Source organism: Stegodyphus dumicola, chromosome 1, assembly GCF_044657685.1.
Source record: "Stegodyphus dumicola isolate Sdum_Otavi_A_Nest chromosome 1, ASM4465768v1".
Lineage (NCBI taxonomy): Eukaryota > Metazoa > Arthropoda > Arachnida > Araneae > Eresidae > Stegodyphus > Stegodyphus dumicola.
Genome location: NC_140768.1, coordinates 119,738,959 through 119,763,026, shown reverse-complemented (window position 1 = coordinate 119,763,026; position 24,068 = coordinate 119,738,959).

The following is a 24,068-nucleotide window of genomic DNA, read 5'->3' as shown; positions in this document are numbered from 1 at the left end:
TGTGTGAATCAGATACTGGTTATGTTTGGGACTTTTACCATTTATACTTTAATTCTGGATATTATATCAAATGAAAAGCAATTAAGTTGATTTACAGAAAGAGGGATTGGGGCAAAATAATTAGCAATATAAAAATAATAAGTTAAAAAAACTTTTTTTTAAATCTAAACTTTAGGTGGTTCCATGTGAAACAATAGACAATTATAGATTAGAATGTAAAAGATTATCTACAAAATGTATTGAAATAATTTCAATACTGATAATAAGAAATTCATTTCTTTTAGGTTTTCATGTAAACACGGCTTTCTCTTTAAATTTTTTTAAAAGTGATTTTCTTTAAAACTTTAAACTTCCTTTAAAAGTGAAAACTGGGCAGGATTTCTTTAATTTTCCCAAAATTTCAATCTATAGTTTTTTATTAAAAAATTCAGTTTGTCCTTTGAAACAAAATGATGTCTCCAAAAGTGTATAATCAATATCATTTTGCTCATAAAACTCCGAAAATGTATGAACATTTAAAGTTTTGAACTATTGCAAAGTATTAAAAAAAAAAAAAAAAAAAAAAAAAAAAAACAACCCTCTTTGGATTGCTGTATGTAAATTCCACGCTGCTGTGATGTTTCACTGCATAGCTGTGGTTCCACATGAGAGTGGCGCAGCAGCGAGATAGGCTTATAGTGTGTCTGCGGTAGCTTTCATTATTTTCGTAGAAGTTTTTTGTATTTTTAGTTCCAGTTGTATTTAAGCATCCCACAGCCATCAGCAAATAGTTATGCTGATTTGCTATGTGAGGGACTGCCCATTTAAATCAAAGTTTGCATTATTATTAACAAATTGAATTTTGTTAATTTCTTTGTAGTAATTATTACAGAGCTGTACCATAAGAAAAATTGGTATTTTTTTATACAGTCAAAAGTCGTTAATTTGGACACCCATAATCCGGAAAGATCTATAATCCGGGCCTCAAAGCTACAAACTTTCTGCGCATGTGTCCTATTGACGCATGCACATGACGCAGAATCTTTACGGCTGCGAATATGCGTGTGCGCATGCCCAAAATACGTTTATGCATGCATGTTTAATGTATAACGGACGGTATAAGCTAAGCTAAAATTATCTAATTCAGTTAATGTTGGAGATTGCGTTGTTCCTTAATCTTCAAATTGGATCCGGCTTATTACTTTCTGCAGACTGTTAGAGCAATTTTATCAAAGTAAGCTTGAACTTTTGATTATGTCTAATAGAATTTCCGATATATATTTACTAATATGTAAAGGATCTACAAAGCGAAAGTATGTTTCGAAGTCCATTAAACAAAAAGTGGAATTGCTACAAAAAATGGATAAAGGCATATCATTTGTTTATCTAACCATTCCGAAATCCGTTTATCAATTTCAAGCTGCTCTGCAGCGGGGGGACGCCACGGCACGCAGTGAATTGGAAGTTGATCTGTCAGCACTATCCTTATCTTCAGGGCAGATGTTTTTATTTTATTTGGCTTATAATTCCTTACTAAATGCAGTATTTCATCTCGATGTACTCCGTCTTTGATATGATTTAAATCAAATTCCTCATCATTATAATTTGCTTCCGATAGCAAAGAAAGTAAAGTAAACAAAGAAATATTAAACTTTTTTATGTAAATTTTGATACCCTTTAGATCATAATTGTCCTTTATTTCATAAATTACGGTTTCATGTTTTTAATGTTATAATTTCTGCATGCCATCTTACCAGATTTAAACTGATGATCTATAATCCGGAAAAATCGATAACCGGAATCGCCGAAGTCCCGACAAGTCCGGATTAACGACATTTGACTGTAATAAGTAAATAGGTATTAATTTTAATAGAATTTCATGTACTTGTTTTGATTTTATATTCATAACAATACTTTTTATGAAAGATTTTCACAAGACTGCATGAATTTTTGATGTGATCTTCCAGCCACCTGAGGAACTTTACAAATTTATACTATGTAGACCTTCAAACTGTATTCTAAATTTAATTACAGAATCATATTTTGTTTTAGTATTTATAAATTACATTTTGAAGGCTTTTTTTCATTGAAATTATACATATTATACATAATTTCCATGCTTTTGCTTTCGTTCTAATGCTTTTTTCTCAAAATTTTGCTCAAAAGGCTTTTCTATCGCCTAGAATTTTTCTGTTTGAAGGGAGAAGTATTTAAGATATAAAAATATGAAAAAATGTATTAACAAATTAAAACTTAATTGCAGCAAATTGACAATAGGCTTTTAAATTTCTAATTTTAATTTAAACACATTTGTCTGTAAATTTATGTCATTTTATCTGCAGTAACCGCAATGTGAAAACTCTCGCCCAGCCACTGTGTAACATTAAAACAAAGTGCTCTGAAATTATAAATACTCAGCCATGGTATATGCACTCTCTATGCTTGCTAGGTAATGGATGTTTCTTGCTTGTCTGCTTCTATTCGTTGTTAAAAATATAATGCATCACAATTAAAATTGTGGGGTGCAGATTGCTGCCATTGTTCTGCACTATGACATGTGTCTGAATGGAGTAATCAACAAGCAATAAAGATATGCTTGCACATAAAAATCATTTAAAAGAACATGAATTTATCTATGGTTTTTTTCACCAGAAAAGTTTAATTTGCATCATACTCAACAATTGCAAACAGATCATTGTTGACTTAACAGTTTTTGCCAAATAAGTGCTTGCCACTTGACATACTGGGTTAAAGGGCATTTTCATGTTACAGCTTTAGCCAATGATTGAATATATATGCTCTCTGCAGGATAAATTTATAATAAGAACTTTGAAATTCTTTAAATTTCTGAAAATAAATTTCTTAAGAGCATTGCTACTGCCTTTTGGAATGTCTAGAGTAATGCTATACTCGGGGATTTAGAGTTTTAATACGAGATAATTTACTGAATGTTTTAAGCTTCTGCAAAATTTGTGTTCATTCTTTCTTCTTATCATTGGATAGCTAGGATCATAGAAGAGGACCATAAGAAGTCCTTTAAGTTTCCTCCTTGTGCTGGCATTTGCCAGTTGTCTATGACACATGTATTCTCGGATTTTCAAAATATCTTTTCATGTCTCATTGTGTGATCTAGTTTATAGGTAAAATGCTTAATTTGCATAATGAATATAAACATGCATGGTTTTCGTCACATTACATGACATTAAATGTGATTTAAATGTTAGATATGACAAAGGATATTTTATTTATATTTTAATATACATGATGTCACAAAGGATTTGAACATCATGTATATTAAAATATAAATGAAAAAATGCTTTTAGTTAATTTTTATATCTTTTTAATAAATTTAGTTACAAAAATTAATTTAAACTGTGATTTTTGGCAAAAATTATTTGTAACAACTTTATTCTTCACTTTGAAGATTAAATCGCTGTTACTTGAAAGTAGAGCTAAACCATTGAGATGATCTTCATTTGTACTGTTTCTTAAATACTAGTTCTGTATTCTTTTTAAAAGTTGGAAAACATTTCTTAACTCTAACAGTGTAAAACAGTACTATTGAGAAAATCAGTAAGACAGTTCGAATATTGGGAAAATGATTAACATCACAATCTCCAAATGCATAATATTTCCTAATTGTAGTATTGGGTTTATAGTGTTTGTTTTTCCATTTTTGTCTTCATAATGACTATTCTCCTTTCAGTATATCTTCATGAGGTTCAGGAAGATAAAATTATAGGGTGCATCTTTCTGGTACATTATATAATTACATCTTTCTGGTATTATATAATTACATCTTTCTCAGTGGAGTAGCAGGCATAACTGGCGCCCAGGGCAAAATGCCTTTTTGGCGCCCCCTCCCCCCAAAAAAACAGTGATATGAAGAAAATCTTGTTTGGAGACCATTTGGCGCCCCTCTGCGAGCGGTGCCCAGGGCATCATACACCCTCTTGCCCCCTCCATGGAGGTAGGAAGTTAGAAGTAGCGTCTCGCTCTAGCATTGAAGTTGCTTCACGCATGCACAGTAGGTATATTTTCAGCATGGTAACCTTCGTCGCTTGGCCGAAGAACATCTATGTATGTTTGGCTTGGCGATGATTTCAGATTTCTGTGATTCGTAAGTGAAGTGTTGCGGAATGTATTAAATTCAGTCACTTTGTGCCCAATTATGTCAGCAATCATTTGCTTTGTGATTATTAAAAAAAAAAAAATCATCATTAAAGACTGTAGTTATTTGTTAGCTGAATTGTGGAATTATGTTTCTTAAACAACATTATTAAATGCCTGGTGCAATGTATGGCCATCTTCTCTGCTTATTGAAACTGAGAGTGATGACAGTGAATTTTCTGGTTTCAGGGTCAGTGCAGCAAGGGTTAAAGCAAAAGAATTGCTTTTATATTAGAAAGAAAATAAATGAGGAGACTGTGCAAGAAGAAGATATCCTTGAATGCATGTGTTCAGATGAGCCAACACTGGCATATCAGATGACCAATGATAAAAATCATTGCCTCTGTTTTGAACTCGCCACAGCAAGAAAAACATTTCAACATGAATACTGAATTTGATAGGGATTAGAAAATATTTTTTTATGAGGGTTTGGAACATGGTGAACAGAGCTGTGTCACAAAGCAAGAGATTACGACTCTATATAATTTATAAAAAAAACTTACACTGGAGCACCTTAAAGTTTTAAAACAAACCTCTACCAGAAAGTTTTAAACACATTAAAAAAATTATGATTTATTAATATCCCTCATTTTTATATGACTTTATTGTATATGTCTTTAATGCTTTTAAATATTCCTGTAATCAATAATATAAATTAATAATATAGTATATGTATATAATAATAATTTAATGCATAGAATAAACTAATGTATATGTATATTAATGTAATAATGTGTATGTATATTATTATAATAATGTATATAATAATTGAATGAAATACTCAAAACCTTTGGTCTCAAGCATTGCAAATGTCTAGGCTTCTACTGTACGACAAAATTCAAATCTCATACTAGTGGTAAAAAACTTTAAAAATTTCCTGAACTGGAGAAAGTTTGCTACAAAACGTCTTTCTTTAAACTTTCTAATATGTTCCTCTGTGTCTAGGATTTTTAGCCGTCACCATTTCACTGTGGTCGTTTTGCCATCAGGACATATTTTTCTTTACGTGACTGTATTATATCTTGCCATATCATCCTCGTATTAAATTTATTAATTCTGTTTACCTTTTGTATACTTAATAAAGATTGCTTATAATGTATATAGTTTTTTACAAGTATGAGATGTAAAGAAATTACACATAGTTAGAAAATTCAACGTAGTTTAGGAATGTAGATTAAAAATATGTTTTTATTCTTTGCAATATATTATTTTCAGAATTATACTAAAATTTCACTGCAATAAGCTTCACAGCAAATCCAATGTTTATTCTTATTTTTTAAATTTCTTTTTAACATTTATGACCTTTATCAACAAAAATAATTATTATAATAAAATTAGAAAATCATTATATTGTATTTAAAGAGCTGATTAACGTTGATTGCTGTGGGGGGGGTCACCAGTGGCCGGCACTCAACTTGGCTACAGCGCCTTGGGAACCACCAACCAATAGTAAAAATACATAATTAGAGTAAATATTGATACTGATAAATTTTTAAATAGTACCGTAGATACTATAATGATTTTAAGAATAATTAATTGCAAAAATTTAAATAATAAATTCCAATAATGGTCTACAGCACCTTGGGGATCACCGGTGATACCAAGTATAAAAATGCACGAAACATGATTATACAACTCACCTTATCTTCTGTAGGTAATATTTCAACACAATATACATTGCATAATAATAAAAAAAAAATAATAATTTTGGTGCCATGGCCAAACCACATAAAATGCACACAGCAGTCAAAGTTTTAAGAATTAGTAATTTAAAATAATATTCAGTGATGAGATGTCTTGATATAGACTTTTCTTTTGTAACATTTATTATTAGTTATTAGAAAAATTTTGATTATATATTATTGCAAGGAATTTTTGGCCATAAATCTACAATGGAAGCTACTGGGTATTCAAAGATTACCTGTATGCATAAATATTATATTACTAGCCTAGTATCAAGAAGTTTAGTGTTCTAGATTGTGTTGCTGTGATACTGGCCTTGTATCTGTGTTATGATTCGACTCTCCAATATTTAGTAACTGTAAGGCAGTGATTTAGTAGTAATATTCTTTTGTAGGTTTACACAAGTTTTTTTTTTTGTGTGTGTGTGTGTGTGTGTTTTTTTTTTCTTTCTCCCTTTTTTATAGAAAATAAATGCCTCTGGGGCACATCAATTTTTTTTCTTCTTTGTCACACCTTGCAGTATAATGTTTTTGTTAGGAGAACCAGCAGTTTCAAGTTCAGAAAAGCTGTCGTTCTGGGCACGGACTGCATCCAGTGTTGGTTGCATTGTGTCAACCAATCTTTTTATTGACGATACTCAGCATCAGTTTTTATCGAACATATCATAAATAAAATATTTTCATTCATATTCTGAACTTTTTCCATTAGAGTTTTGGAAGTGCTAGGTGCAGTTTTGCCTAATTATGATGAAATTATATCCTGCTCGGTAAGTTTGTCGTCATCATGATCAGTACATAAATCATTATAGTCATCACATTTTTTATTTTTTTCTGTAATAACATACAGAATGGTTATTCTTGCACATATTCCATTTTATACTTGCATCCACACATGTACAAGTATATTTGTGAATACGTGCATTGGCTTCAGTACAAGTAAGTTGGCAAGTACAAGCATTAAATTTTTGCTTGACCAGATTTCAGAACAATCACTTGATTTCCCAACCTCTTTCATTCTGAATAACTGAATACGATTCAGTTAGGATTATCTTGTTTCATTTGCACATATTTTGTAAGTTGCTGCACAGTTTACCCTTGTTCAGAATAATTAGTCTGTTGATCAATTTATCTGTGATAAAATTCATTAGTATTGTTATAGACTTGTTGAGTCATTTAGCTATTTTTCCATGAAGATAGAGATACTTTATAGTCTTGTGCATCCTTTCTAGGTACATCTTTGTATTGATGCCACACTGTAATATGTCCACGCTGTGACATATTTTGCATATTGACTCGTGAAACACTGCCCGAAGGTTAAGTGAAGTATCAGAGTCATTTAGTAATGTTTTGGTTTCTGCTTGTAACATATGTTCAAATGCTGAAATATCCCACTCTTCTAATAAAATTCGCAGTATTTTAAAAATCTCCAGTTGTTTTTCTTAACTAGTTACTTTTTTGAATTGTGTTCGTCATGCTCTATCCACATGCCAGCTACAGAAAAGACACTTTTTTTTGGAGCTGGCATGGTTTGGCACCACCCGTTAAGAAAATTACTGGGCATGTCTGACATAAATACTTCAAGCTGAATGTTTCCACATGCTTTCTGAATATGCAAAAAAAAAAAAAAAAAAAAAAAAACAGGGCCATTACTGTTTGATCATTTCTGCTACATATGGAGAAAGCACAAGGAAACCCCTGACGAAGGTTATCGAGGACCAACAGTGTGATAAGTTCAAACCCATAGTTATATAAACCATGGGTCCCATCAACACAAATACTGTCTTTATCAAATTTTTCTAACATGTAATACTGAGCTTCATTCATAATTATAAAAATAAAATCTTCAGGGTTAAGCTCAGGGTATATGTCACTTAGCTGATTTATAAAAGAGCACACAAGAATTTTCTGTGCCCTCCATTTCATGACCCCATGAGTCCACAGTTACTGCGTCATCTGTGTCTCTTACAGATGACAGATTGAAGTGGAATTCAATATTATGTAAATCATGGCGAGTGATTAGATGCATACATGTCTGATCTCGTGCAATAGAATCATGAATTTTGCCTAAAATTCTTTTGAAAGAAATACCAGCAGCAATCATGGAAGCTAAATACATTCTAGCTTCCTTTGAAAGAAACATATGTCCAATTTCATTTTTATGTCCAACATGAGTCTTTAGGTGCTGAATACAGCATTTTTAATCAGTTTCAGTAACTGTAATACTTGCTAGACAAAATCTTTTTTTTTTTTTTTTTTTTTTTTAACCCCTGTAGTTTTAAATGTCTAATATCACTGCCTTCTGGTGTATCCGGGATTCAATTCATCTATAGGTGGCGCTTTCACACATTAGTATGGCGAATAAAAATCGGTATTTTGATTTGTGATCTGACTTCGTACATTCAAAAATGGAGTTGCTTAGCTCTTCCGAAATGTTTGATTTTGTTCGAGGATGTGTAAATTCTAGCTGTATTACTGAATCAGAGAGAATTTTAAAAGCTGATCATTTGGTAATGCACAGAATTTTACTTGAAAAATCTAGTATACAAATTTTTGCTTCCTATTTAAGGATAAGTTGTATAGCGTCCTGATCGCAAGAAATCGAAGGACATTTCCTTGTTTAAAAGAAGAAGTAACATTTTTTATAAAAAATTTTCTTGTTTATGTAAAGGAGGAACAAGCATTTTCTTTAGGTTTGTCCTACGAGTGGTTTAAATGACTCAATACTGGTAGTTTAATCTCAGCTCAAATCCTGGTGAACAAACTTGCTGTGCAGTTTTTATTTTTTTTGCATGTGTTTTGTGAATACGAACCAGTTTTCCCTATAAAGTTCTTCATAAAGGCATTCTTTTTCAGGCTGATAACCAATGTGCTTAGCCATATTCAAATACTCCAATCTAGCCTTACGTTTTCTTTGGATTCTATATTCACATGTTATATCTTTATCTGTTAAGATTTGTTCATAACAGGATCACCAGGCTTCTACCGGTCTAGCAGGAGCATACTCAAAACATCAAAACCATGTGATTTATAACAAAATCGATCATGTTGTCCTTGCAAACCTTTATAAATGTTCCAAATTTTCTTAAGGATTCTTAATAATCTTATTATTTAGAAATGTGTTTATTGTTGTTTTTATATGAACAAAAGCATTTAAATATGCCAATTTTAAAAATAACTGAAGTGTTCTTTTAATCAGTTTTGCTTTTCTAATGCTGTTTTTAATTATTAACTTTATATCTGAACCAAAAATTCAAGAATAATTCTATTAAAAAGGTCTGTGTGATAAGTCTATTAATTACATTGTATGAACTTCAACATCTTTGAATATGAAACACTGAACTAACACTTTGAATATGAAACATAATATATGAAAACACAGAGTCCATTCCAATCTAATAGAAGAATAAATTATGCTTATCAAAATTCACAGAACGAGCTTCTCCATATTATATTACACAAAGATTAGAAATCAAGTCTCCACATACGAAATCTTGCACTGATATGATGGTCTTTCTTGTATTGAAACAGAATTGTAGCAACATAGATGATATGAATTACATTATGCCAAAGAATTATTTCATCCTAAATAAATTATAGCATTTAGTTTAACCAAAGACATTCAAAACAAAATTTCAGATTTGTTGTAAAATTGGTGTCGTCTTTCCCTATGCTATAATAACTCAACACATTATCTACATATTTTTTCTTGTCAGTCAAGAAGATTGATGGAAATATTGTCCTTTCAAAAATTATTCTAACAGATATTTCTTTTTAAGTTACATGATCAACAGAAACTATAGAGATATAGCATATAAAAAACCTTGAAAAATTATTTGTGGAAATTTGGGAGGAACAGATGCTATTTATTTGGTTAGATAATCAACAGATAAAAGTGGTTTATTAAGGATTTCTCAGTGTTATATGAAACCACCGAGAATTTATGAGTACGTTTTGATATCATGCTTATCCATTATTTTGGCTAACGTACATTGTTATCAGTTTTTGTTAGCCAAAAATGGTCAAAAGTAGAGTAAAAATATTAGGAGTTTGAAGACAATCATCAATATACCATAATGTATTTGCATAGAAATATAATACCCAACAACCAAAAATAAATTAATTTTATCAACTGAATTTTAGTATGCCATAATGTTTTCATGGGAAAATATAACATACCTCTTAAACAATTACAATCGTTATGTACAACAGCCATTTCATTAAAAAAAAGTCATAAATTATATTAATCAGATAAAATTTGTTGTAAGAGCTTCACTATCTGGTTATAATTCTTAAGCAAACAAGAAGCCATTTCAAGTACCATAAAAAAATTTTCATAAGAGCTATTCCATTCCATCGCAGAATATTAAAAGCGTTTTGGTAGAAACAAGAAATTTTATGGTAATTTTCCAACCATATTCTAATTTTCAGATTGTAGATTTTAAAATTTTATCATTTAAGTACAATTTCATAGAATGCAACTTATGGTACTTTTTCGTTTCACTGGCGCTAATCTTGCCAAGCAGACTATTGGCGACAACACACAGTACAGTCAAAAGTCGTTAATTCGGACACCCATAATTCGGAATGATCTATAATCCGGACCTCAAAACTAAAAACTTTCTGCGCATGCACCGCGTTGACACATGCGCATAGGCGTTTACGCGTGCGCGTAAGACCTTTTACGACTGCGCATATGAGTGTGCGCAAGTGCAGAATACGTTTTCGCGTGCGCGTTTTATGTATAATGGACGTATAAGCTAAAATTATCTAATTATCTATTTCAGTTAATGTTGATGATTGCGTTGTTCCTTAATTTTCGAATTGGATCCGGCTTATTACTTTTTGCAGACTGTAAGAGCAATTTTATAAAAGTAAGCTTAAACTTTCGATTATATCAAATAGAATTTCCGATATATATTTGTTAATATATAAAGGATCTAAAGCGAAAGTATGTTTTGAAATCCGAAATCTGTTTATCAATTTCACGCTGCTCGGCGGGGGGAACGCCGCGCGGCGGGCGCGTAATGAACTGGAAGTTATCTGTCAGCACTATCCTTATCTTCAGGGCAGATGTTTTTATTTTATTTGGCTTATAATTGAAGATCAGATGTTTTTATTTTATTTGGCTTATAATTCCTTACCAAATGTAGTATTTCATCTCGATATGCTCCGTCTTTGATATGATTTAAAACAAGTTCCTCGTCATTATAATTCGCTTCCGATAGCGAAGAAAAGTAACAGAGGTTATTGAAAACGAAAAAATTTCGATTGACAAATTAGTCGGTGTTCTTGACACAGCAATTATAGGACTTGAACAGCGGAACTTTGTAACTGAACAAGAAATTATGTCTGTTTAATAGAATTAAAGAGAAAGTATTATCACATGAAACGAAGCAAAACTTAAACAACTTACATTGAAAGAAATGTTTATTTAAGTAAACAAATAAATATTAAGCTTTTTCTTTTTGCAAATTTTGATACCCTTTAGATCATAATTGTTCTTTATTTCATAAATTACGGTTTCATATTTTTAATTTTAGAATTTCTGCATGCCATCTTACGAGATTTAAACTGATGATCTATAATCCGGAATCGCCGAAGTCCAGACGAGTCCGGATTAACGACTTTTGACTGTATACACATAAAAAATATAGACAAATGTTAGTTCCAAGAAGTTTTTATTTTAAAGGTATAAACATTTAAATGTCATTTAAAATTTTGTAAAAAAGCCAATAAATTTGCAAAAAGACATTAATTTAAGAATTTACTATGCTTTCATGGTAAAACATCCTGATTCGCTGGTTCACATCATGTGACCCCAAGTGATCTCATTTCACCTAAAGTACACTACAAAAATTTAATTCTCTCAGTAATTATCTACATTAATTTCAAGTTAAATCTTAATTTGGAATACAAGTTTAAATGCAAGAATTATTTCAGTTTGTACGATTTCAATAGCTTAATCAGAAATTATGTAAAACCACAGTGCTTTACTTTGCTAGTGCATTCTGACTAGAATTAATGAATTTAACCTTTGACTTTGCCTTTTTCTATATTTTTGCCATCGGGTGAGTGGTGTGATAGCATCCTAATTCACATAATTACCACCCGTGAACATCACCAGCGGCCGAGCGTACATGTCGCTGAACACTGGTAGTTCAGTCAGAGGTTCGAATCACGCGAACGGACTGGCTGCATGGCTGTTTTCGTGGTGACTGCGACCCATTTTTCAATAATAAATAGAATATTATGAAGTAAACAATAAAAAAATTAAAGCAAACGATTTTTTTAAATGCCACCACAATTCAAAAATTAAAAAAAGCGGCAAACAATAATTCTAATTCTGATTTTATTCAAAAATATTTCAGTGTACGAAGACTTTTATGAGATAAAATGTTTGTCATTAATTTCTTAAAACTAAAGTTTCGCTACATTAAAAAAATATTTTATATAATTTTGTTACGAATAGATTATAAGATCTTATTATTAAGTCTCATTCAGAAAGTTTACTTTTAATTAATGGATAGAGCCCTATTTTAATGAAAATCATAAGTGTACGAACACTTTTGGGAGCCACTGTAGTTTTATTAGCAACTCGAAATATATATTGTGATATATTTTAAAAGCAAAATCATATAATACATAATGATATAAATTAAATGCATATAACAAATATATAAAACTGTGTAATGAATAATGATCATAACTGTATAATAAATGCAAACACACGTTATATCACGGTAAATAACACTGCTGTGAAAGGAAGAATATTTGATTAGATATTTACCTTTTACAGTCAAAAGTCGTTAATTCGGACACCCATAATTCGGAATGATCTATAATCCGGACTTCAAAGCTAAAAACTTTCTGCGCATGCGCCGCATTGACACATGCACATAGGCGTTTACGCGTGCGCGTAAGACCTTTACTACTGCACATATGCGTGTGCGCAAGTGCAGAATACGTTTTTGCGTGCGCGTTCAATGTATAACGGACGGTTATAAGCTAAAACTATCTAATTATCTATTTCAGTTAATGTTGATGATTGCGTTGTTCCTCAATCTTCGAATTGGATCCGGCTTATTATTTTTTGCAGACTGTAAGAGCAATTTTATAAAAGTAAACTTGAACTTTCGATTATGTCAAATAGAATTTCTGATGCTGGAGCTCCCAAAGGATCTACAAAACGAAAGTATGTTTCGATGTCCATCAAACAAAAAGTGGAATTGCTGCAAAAAATGGATAAAAACATGAAGAAGGTGACAGAGAGGTTAGTGAAAACGAAAAAATTTCGATTGACAAGTTAGTCAGTATTCTCGGCACAGCAATTACGGGACTTGAACAACGGAACTTTGTAACTGAACAAGAAATTATGTCTGTTTATAGAATTAAAGAGAAAGTATTATCACATAAAACGAAGCAACTTAAACAACTTACATTAAAAGAAATGTTTAATAAAGTAAACAAATAAATATTAAGCTTTTGTTTTGTAAATTTTGATACCCTTTAGATCATAATTGTTCTTTATTTTATAAATTACGGTTTCATATATATTTCTAATTTTAGAATTTTTGCATGCCATCTTACCAGATTTAAACTGATGATCTATAATCGGGAAAAATCGATAATCCGGAATTGCCGAAGTCCCGACGAGTCCGGAGTAACGACTTTTGACTGTATATATATTTGATAACAAAAAGTTATGAAAACAGATTATGCAACTTAAGAAACAAGTTATATATGAAATGATCTTTAAGTTACTGCAATATTATGACAACGTAAATAAGCATATCATAAGACATATTACCAAGATAAATATAATTTGTTCCTTCTTTTCAACATCTATTAAACAATTTTTTTAAGTTTAATAGATGTTAAGAAAGCAATTGCCTGGTAAATTTTGGCTTTTATTCGAAAGTTGGACCAAACTACCAGTGAAGCCCGCTTTCGTTCGACGGGATTCGAAATTTGGAGCGAACTACCAGTGTTCAGCGATTTTTTTCCTGTGCTGCGCCCACTGTATTCACATATGCATTCACAATTTCTGGACAGTACGTCGGGATTCGAAAGTTGGACCAAACTACCAGTATTCCGCGATTTTACCCAGGCTGCGCCTGCTTTATTAACGTATGCATCCACAACATACTGCCAACACATTACATATGCGGAAAATCCCGAAAACACCCATGCAGTCCGCCCGCTTGCCGGGATTCGAAAATTGGACCGGACTACCAATTTTCAGCGCTTTATTCACGTATGCATGCAGAAGATAGTGCATAAACGACACACATGCATAAAATCAAGAAAACACCCATGGAGTTCAGCCCACTCGCCGGGATCGAAAGTTGGACCAAACTACCAGTGTTCATCGGTTTTGCACGAGCTGCGCCTGCTTTATTCACATATGCATCCAGAAGACACTGCATACACGATACACATGCGGCTTTTTATATATCATTCTGAGAAATAACTTAAGACATATTTTTACCAAAGAAATAATATTATTTTCAGACTTTTTACTGTCATACTAAATGTAGAAGCTGGAGAATTTGAATATTTTATCTAGCCTCTTCTTTTAATTATTTAATGTATTTTTGCTCCTCAAATATTTTAATGACATATTTATTCATTTCATTACAATGTTTATCAGATAATATCAAATCAATATGTATATCTGGTGTTACCAAAGGTTTTATTATTCTTAGCATTTTTTATATGTACTATAATTTTCTTAGTAATAGTGCTGTATGCAAACAATTACATATTGGCAATGAAAATTTTGAGATTGTGTCAGTGTTGACAGGGAAGATGTTTTTTGTTTCACAAAAAAGCAGCAAATATTTGATAGAATAATGTCTGATAAACAATTTTTAGCCACAAGTTAAAAAAAAAAAAAAAAAAAAACTACATTTTCTTAGCACTGATGAGGCATGCAATATGCATATATTTTCGATGAGGCATGCAATATGCATATATTTTCGATGAGGCTTATATTCACAGGTATCAACACCATAGAATCAACACCAATTCTAGTTACGAACATATAAGCAACTTGACAAAATGAAATTTTTATAATCACATAATAATAGGTAAGAGCATTAATGCATATTTGCCCCAGAAATACAACTAATATAGAATATGTTTGAGATAATAAATATTGTTGCATCTTTAAATAACTATGCAAAATCTTATTTCTTGCAACTAAAAGGCTGTGTATTCATGTATTATTCTTATTCTACTAAATAAAAGCGTGTTATAAATAAAATAGGAATACATAAACAATCTAATAAATTACTGGATTTAATCCTAGTATCCAGTGCACATGGGATTTGGCTACTTTATGATGAACAGTAAAAACGGAATATATACGATGAATAGTAAATGGGTGATTCAAAGAATATATATAGTTATACATAGTATATACTATGTATATAGTGTACAGTATATACATAGATGTTCGGCTGATCTTTGGAATATGGTAACTGGTAGTTTGGCGACATTTAGGAGACAATAAAGGTTACTACCTAGGACTTTGACAATAATGTGAGAAGTACTCAGTTCCGATCACGCATTATTTTGTGTGAGGGAAATGAGAGATCATGAGATATGTCATGTGACATTAATGGACGAATTACAGTTCTGTAATCGGAAAAGGGGGAAAATCTGGAAATTTTGTATTTAGCTTTATTCTGTGTTGTGTGAAACAGCATTGGTTAATTATTGGATCCCATGGCCCTAACTAAAGTGAATTCGATATGGGTATTTAGTGGGATTGAAAGGGGTAGTACATAATACGTGTTTTTTTAAGGTTGTGCGAGATAGAAGTAAAGATGTTTTATTAAGTTATTTATTTTACCTGGTACCTTGCTGTGAACTATAAGTATGATTTTAAAGATCCTGAAACAGGCGCACATACGATTGCTTTTTATTTAGCGGAGGAAATAAGAAAAGTTTATCCGCCACGTAATCAAGTTTCTGAAGAAGATTAGGTAAGTTAGTATTTTTAATTATTTGAGGATATTATTTTTATGCATTGTTCTAAATGTAAGGAGTAAATAAAGTGATATGGTATTATTGGAAAATTGTTATTAGCAATGATTTAGTTTAAAGTAATTAGGATTGTAAGCTTTTATTAATTTAATGTATGTGCTTATTTATATTTTAAGTAGTGTTTTTGAATTTAATTATATTTTAATTAAATGATAGTTATTTTGTGAATTATATGTTTGTAGGAATTTGGTATACATTTCAGTGGAAGTAAACGTGCATGGAAATAATTTAAATATTTGACACTAAGTATTTGTAACCATTTGTAATGTTAGCGGTATGAATTCATTGGTGACGTTTATAATATAATAGATAATTTAGAGGTAAAAGTTTTTGGATATTTTATTTATTTTATACGTGGAAATGTTCATCTTTGGAAAGGGTATATACTTTTTCGCGATCAGGTAATTTCATGTATGTTCTTTTTATCGGATTTAAAGATTAACAAAATTTTCATGCATTTTCGTGAAATTTTTCTAATTTATGAGAAAAAAGCAGTGTACATGGATATAGTGAAGAGTGTGCGCAATGCCATTTTTGTGCAATTCTGGGATGTTTTTTTAAGTAAAAATAAGTCGACCTGTACATGGTTTAGTGATATTTTAATTAAATGACAATTATTTTGTGAATTTTATGTTTGTAGGAATTTGGTATACGTTTCAGTTGAAGTAAACATGCATGGAAATAGTTCAAATATTTGACACTAAGTATTTGTAATGTTTGCGGTATGAATTCGTTGGTGACGTTTATAATATAATAGATAATTTAGAGGTAAAAGTTTATGGATATTTTATTTATTTTATACGGGGAAATGTTCATATTTGGAAAGGGTATATACTTTTTCACGATAAGGTAAGTTCATATATGTTCTTTTTACCGGGTTTAAAGATTCAGAAAATTGTCATGCATTTTCGTGAAATTTTTCTAATTTATGAGAAAAAAGCAGTGTACATGGATATAGTGAAGAGTGTGCGCAATGCCATTTTTGTGCAATTCTGGGATATTTTTTTTTAAGTAAAAATAAGTCGACGTGTACATGGTTTAGTGATATGTTAATTAAATGATAGTTATTTTGTGAATTTTATGTTTGTAGGAATTTGGTATACGTTTTAGCTGAAGTAAACGTGCGTGGAAATAATTTAAATATTTGACACTAAGTATTTGTAATGTTTGCGGTATGAATTCGTTGGTGACGTTTATAATATAATAGATAATTTAGAGGTAAAAGTTTTTAGATATTTTATACGTGGAAATGTTAATATTTGGAAAGGGTATATACTTTTTCGCGATAAAGTAATTTCATATATGTTCTTTTTACCGGGTTTAAAGATTCAGAAAACAGTCATGTATTTTCGTGAAATTTTTCTAATTTATGAGAAAAAAGCAGTATACATGGATATAGTGAAGAGTGTGCGTAATGCCATTTTTGTGCAATTCTGGAATTTTTTTTAAGTAAAAATAAGTCGACGTGTACATGGTTTATGTGTATGTGTTATTGTGAAAAACGCGCAAGGAGTTTGCGATTGTGCACTTTTTCCCAATTTTGCAGTGAATATTTGTCATGATTAAGCAGTTATGTTAGATAAAATTTCCAGTATAATTGTAATTTGGCTAGTAGATTGTTGGAAAAACTGTTCAGTAAATAAAAAGAAAGGAAACATGTCTTTACTTCGTGAAGACTAAATGGCGGCGGGGGAAAAAAAAAAAATAGAGGGTTGCTGTAGCAGAGTTGGTCGCCAAATTTTCGCAAAGAAATCGCCAAGTTACCATAATCCAAAGATCAACCAAAAAAAAAAAAAAAAGCTTAATATTTATTTGTTTACTTATAAACATTTCTCTCAATGTAAGTTGTTTAAGTTGCTTCATTTTATGTGATAATACTTTCTCTTTAATTCTATAAAAAGACATAATTTCTTGTTCAGTTACAAAGTTCCGCTGTTCAAGTCCCGTTAATTGCTGTGCCAAGAATACCGACTAACTTGTCAATCGAAATTTTTTCGTTTTCACTAACCTCTCTGTCACATTCTTCATGTCTTTATCCATTTTATGCAGCAATTCCACTTTTTGTTTGTTGGACATCGAAACATACTTTCGTTTTGTAGATCCTTTGGAAGTTCCAGCATTGGAAATTCTATTTGACATAATCGAAAGTTCAAGTTTACTTTTATAAAATTGCTCTTACAGTCTGCAAAAAATAATAAGCGGGATCCAATTCGAAGATTAAAGAACAACACAATCATTAACATTAACTGAAATAGATAATTAGATAATTTTAGCTTACACCGTCCGTTATACATTAAACGTGCAGGCGAAAACGTATTCTGCACTTGCGCACACGCATATGCGCAGTAGTCAAGGTCTTACGCGCACGCGTAAAACGCCTGTGCCAACGCGGCGCATGCGCAGAAAGTTTTTAGCTTTGAGGTCCGGATTATGTGAGTCCGAATTAACGACTTTTGACTGTATTTCATTTCTTTGAAGAAGACTATTGCGAGATCATTCTTCCTCTGTTTTGCATCTGATTAAAAAATCTTGCCTTGTTTTATGATTTATATTTGCATGCTTCTATTTTATATATGCATATGCGTATTAAGACAGTTATGAAATTACATCTGAAAAGTACTGATCATAACAATAAAAATTACTGATCAGGTGCAATGTTGGCAAAAGATTGCCAAATCATCTATGTTTACCATAAATATGCAAATGTTATTAACAAAGCAATACTTCAGTGATTTTAAATACTGATTTTTATGGAACTACTCTGATATGCGCCCTCAAGTCGCCAAATATTTTTGGCGAGAAACTTCACGCTGCCATATTACTATCTAAATTTTTTGTCTACATCTTGAACTTTTAGCCTAAAATGTCTCCAAAAACGCGGTTTTTGTACATGCAAAAACTACGTTTTGAACACACAATTTAGCTAAAAATCCGAAACAAAAACAAAAAATTTAGATAGCAAAAACGTAAAGTTTCTAACCAAAAATATTTGACAAGAATCCATGTACACATCGACATGTTTTAACTTAAAAAAACATCTACGAATTGCACAATGTAGGCAACGAACGAATCTACAAACTACGCAGACCTCGCTTTAATAAATTAACATAACAACAATAAATTTCAAAGAATACCATGTACACAGCATCTTGTTTAAACTTTAAAAAAATTCTACGAATTGCACAATTTAGGCAAGGAAGGAATCTACGATCTTCGCACTCCTCGCTTTAATAAAATAACATAACAACAATAAATTTCAAATAATACCATGTACACAGCGTTCTGTTTCAACTTTAAAAAACGTCCACGAATTGTACAGTCTAGACACTAAACAACAAAATAAACTAAAATAAATTTCAAACAATTTAAAAAAACAACAATAACGACAGAAATTCATACTAAAGAACCAATGAACATAACATTGTACAAAATAAGAACAAGGATAAAATAAAATGCACTTACCATGAATTAATGCGTTTTCGAAAAGCAGAAATATAAATTTCATACCGCCACGTAATCGCTATCGTATTTACATGACAGCCAGACACACTATCCAGAAAATTTATACTAGGTTCACAAATAAATAAAATCACAAATCCCTACTTCTATCATGCACTGCCATTAAAAATAATCTCCCAGACCCTCTTTCCACACTTCAAAATACCCGCTACCCCTCAACAGGATAGCCACAATCATATTTCCCTTTGCCAAACTTCAATTCAATAACTACCATTTTATCTTTCCCTCCCATCTTCTCAGACACAGAGGCGAACCAACGAGCTCCAACGAAAGATTTTTCAACGTCAACAGGGTTGCCATAGAACACGCAATCACGCCAAAAACCAGCGCAGAACACATATCGCCACATTTGGTGAAATTAGGGCGTATATTAGAGTTGTACCATTTTTATTATTAAGTATATTATATGATGTATTAAAGAAATAAAAGGAAGCACTTCTGCAAAGGAACCGTTAAATGTAAACATCGCCAAAAATGGCGATTGTTTTGTTCCCTGATTAATTATTCAGTATATGAAATAGTGTAATGCATTTTTGTTTGCATCACATACAAATTATTTAGTTTATTTAAATGCTTTCCAAAACTGACAGGATTTTGCAAACATATTGACCATATTTTTTTACCTATAGATGCAACACTTCCTCTCTTCAGAAGTCAGATTTAGAATTAAGAAATAAGAAAATAAGAGAGAATTATGAATAGAAAATAAATACATATGCTGGCTAGCAGAAGAAGGATGCCTTCATAAAGTACTTTTTAAGAGAAACTGGCTCAGATTCACATTACATCTACGGAAAACTACTAAAACTCCCATATAGCCAGCCTGAACTACCACTGTTCAGTGGCTATCACTCCACCACTAGTGGATTCCAATGACTGTTCGAAATGTTCACAGAAATCATCATTTACGATGATTGTTGTATTATTATCATTGGTACAAAATTTACTCATTATGATAATTTAATTTTAGCTTTTAAATTATAATCATAAATTACTTGTAATAAATTGAGGGATTAAAAAATACACATTTCTTAATATTTTTACCATTTACAATATTTAATCATAAAAAATATTTCTAACACTGGTACAAAACTTGCTCATTATAATTGAATTTGATTTCCTTCACTTTGAAATATTTTTTTATTTTCTTTTAATAACAGAATCTAAGAAACTAAAGTAACATATACTAGTTTGAAATGCATTTATTAACCTTTTGTAAATTTCATTATTCATAAACATAAAAATTAACCTTTTGTAAATTTAAAATATTAGTTAAGTACTAATATAATAAAATATAAATATGAACTAACTACTTAAAATATTAATGTTTAATACATTATATTTTGTAATTAAAAATATTAACATTTTGTAAATTTCATTACTCATAACATGATAACTGTCATAAATTCATTTACAGTAGTGTTTCAAGAATTTATCATAGCAGTACTAGAAATATTGAAAATTAGAGAAAGACTGTTTATTCTGATTAAGAGCTTATTTTTTAGGATTGTTATTTAGTCTAGATCGGGTTTTGTTGACAATCCGCCATTTTTTTCCGATCTTCAAAACCGGGTCTATCTTGGCGACCGAAGTTTGTCGCCAAATAAAAAAATCGCCAAAAGGACCAATACTAAAGCTGTTCCCTAAATAGTTTAACAGGAAATGACTCACACACAGAAATTTCAACATTACTAGAATATGAAATTCAAAGTTCATCATCAATGCTAAAATAATTAACTTTTATTTTTATATGTGTCATTATATAAATTTTCATTTAAATCACTGCTAACATAAACTGAAACACAATTTAAATTTCTGCAGGTAAAATATGCATGAAAGCATAATTGTATATGTATGTGTATTAATAATATTTAAGAGATTAATGAACTATAATGATTTATACTTCAATACACAAATATGCATGTGTACTTTCGAACAACACACATACACATTTATATATATGATACAAGAGAAAGAAATTTTGCATATATAAAGAAAACGTTTCTTACGAGAAAAAAATGTAAACAGTTTTTTTTTTTTTTTTTTTTTTTTTTTTTTAATGCTTAGAACGCACGTTCATATTACATCCAACTTTCTTTCCAGTTCGAAATACGCGAATGCACTCCCTTCTTCGTTTTGCTATCTCTTCCATATTTTTCGAACCAAGTGTTGAAACTCTCACCGACAACCACGTGAATTGCGCATGCGCGCAGGAAAAACTAAATCAGAACTTTTTAGTTGAACTTGGAGAACTCGTGATGGACGTTTGAGTGAAACATGTTAATCCTATTCTTCTGTGTTACATATATATTTTAGTTTATATGCTGAACGCCTTCTCAGTGACATTACGTTAGAAGTTGGAGGAAAGCAGTTTGCTGCACATCGCCTTATTCTTTGTGCTTCCAGTGATGTATTCCAGGTAATGCTAATGAATCCAAACTGGAGTGAGCCACATGAGACAAAAATATGTTTACAAGAAGATCCATGGTTTGTTCGGAGGAATTGAAAAGAAAGAAAATCATAGTAAATATTTAATTAGATTGAGTAGTGTATAGATGTACTTAAGAAAAATACTCCCGGATATCCCTTTGGAGAAGAAAGAAGATCGACTAAAAGGTAAGCCTTTTTACCTTTTATTTTCTAAGAATTATACATTTTTTGGCATCCCAATGAAACATCTCAGCGCTTGCAGAAAACTTTCAGTTGATACGAGAAAATCAATTCCAAATGTACTGCGCGAAAAACAGCACAGGTAAAAATCACTATCCCTGATTTTTGATTTCCCTTCAATATCAACTATCCAGTCAAGTCAACACCTACAATCTCAAAGACTGCTGCTTCTCTTACTCGGCGTGGAAGACCCCACACCATCTATTCCGAAAATGGAACGAATTTCAAAGGAAGTGATAGATTATTCAAAAGCTTAAATTGGGATAAAATCTTAGAACAAGCTAGTATCCACAGGATCACATGGAAATTTCTTCCGCCATCAGCTCCCTGGTGGGGAGGATGGTGGGAGCGATTAATAGGAGTCCTAAAAAGAATCCTTCGTAAAGTTTTAGGACGATCATCTCTGAATCATGAAGAAATGATAACAATTTTGTATGATTGTGAAGCAATAATGAATAATCGTCTATTGACGTATGTCTCGGAAGATGTTGAAGATTTATCTCCGATCACACCTTCCATGTTTCTCCATGAGATTCGACAAATTGGAGTTCCTGATCTGGATAATATAGATGCAAAATCTTTAAACAAAAGGCTTATTTATCGACAAAAACTTTTACAAGATCTACGTAAAAGATTTCGAATCGAATATCTCGGACAGTTACGGCAAAATTATGAACATGTAAAAGCTTCACAACCTTTGAAAATAGGAAATCTTGTTTTAGTGTCCGATGATAATAAGAAGCGAACAGACTGGTTATTGGCGAAAGATTTTCAAATCTCGGGATGGACCAAGGAGGTTAGAATAGAAGGAGGGAAGGTTCAACTCAAACGGTGAAGCTTCGCGGCCATGTTTCTGTTATCGCTGTGACTTGTGAAAGAAATCTGTAATTGCAATATATTTTTTTCTTTTCTTTTTGAAGCATGTCAGCTTGTGTTGCATATGGATGCACAAACAGATTTTCGAAAAAGATTCCTAAGATTACTTTTCATTCATAAGTATTGATTTTCATTTTCTAAGTAATTTGATAAATATGTTAAAAAATATCACAATGTTATGTTGTTTTCTTTCCAGATGTGAAAAAAAGTACTTAATAATAATCAAAATACCTTAAATACATTTTAATGTTTCTGTTTATAGCTGGTATCTTCGTTCCTTAAAATAAATAGAATGATATATGCTAGGATTTAAACTCTATAATTTGAACGTTTTAGGTAGTTCGTTTTGTAATTTTCTTTAAAAGTAAGAAATCAATTGTTACTGTTTTTATGAATTGTAAAGGTGTTAAATAAAGTAATGCTCTTCTTTATGTATTAATTATTATTCATTTTTAAGTTTTGTGAACTGTTAGGAATATAATTTGTGCATTTGATCAAGTAAAATATTTACACAACTGAACATGTGGAAAGATGTATCCAAAAATTTATATAGGTATATTTCTGTAATTCAGCTTAATTCAAGGCAATTTCTTTGAGATTCATAAATATGAAATGCGCATAAACTGAAATCACTGAATTCACATAAATCTGTTTTATTTTTATTAATATTTATTTTCTTGTTGTTATAAAGTTGTTGGTTGTGAAAATAATCTATTTAAAACTTTCATTAAAAAAAAAATGCAACCTGTGACTATTTTTTTAGATAATTCTCTGCTTTTAATTTCAGGTTAAAATTATTTTAAATGATTCTTTAATAAATTATAATATTGTGAATAAATCAGAAATATCACTTCTTAAAGGAAAAATTGGAAAGTACACCCAACAGGTTCCTAATAAAACCTAAACAAATTCTTGAAATATGCAGAAACATCATTTTTAAAGGCTTCAAGGCACATGCATTTAGATGTCGAACTATTTCTTAATGATTTTCTGTACGTAGTAAATTACGGATATCATCTTTATAACTTTAAAACAAAAAACTAACAATACAAAGCATTTCATTATAAATTTTACATATTTTTATTGGAAAATGCATGCATAGAACAGCTTACAAACACGTAC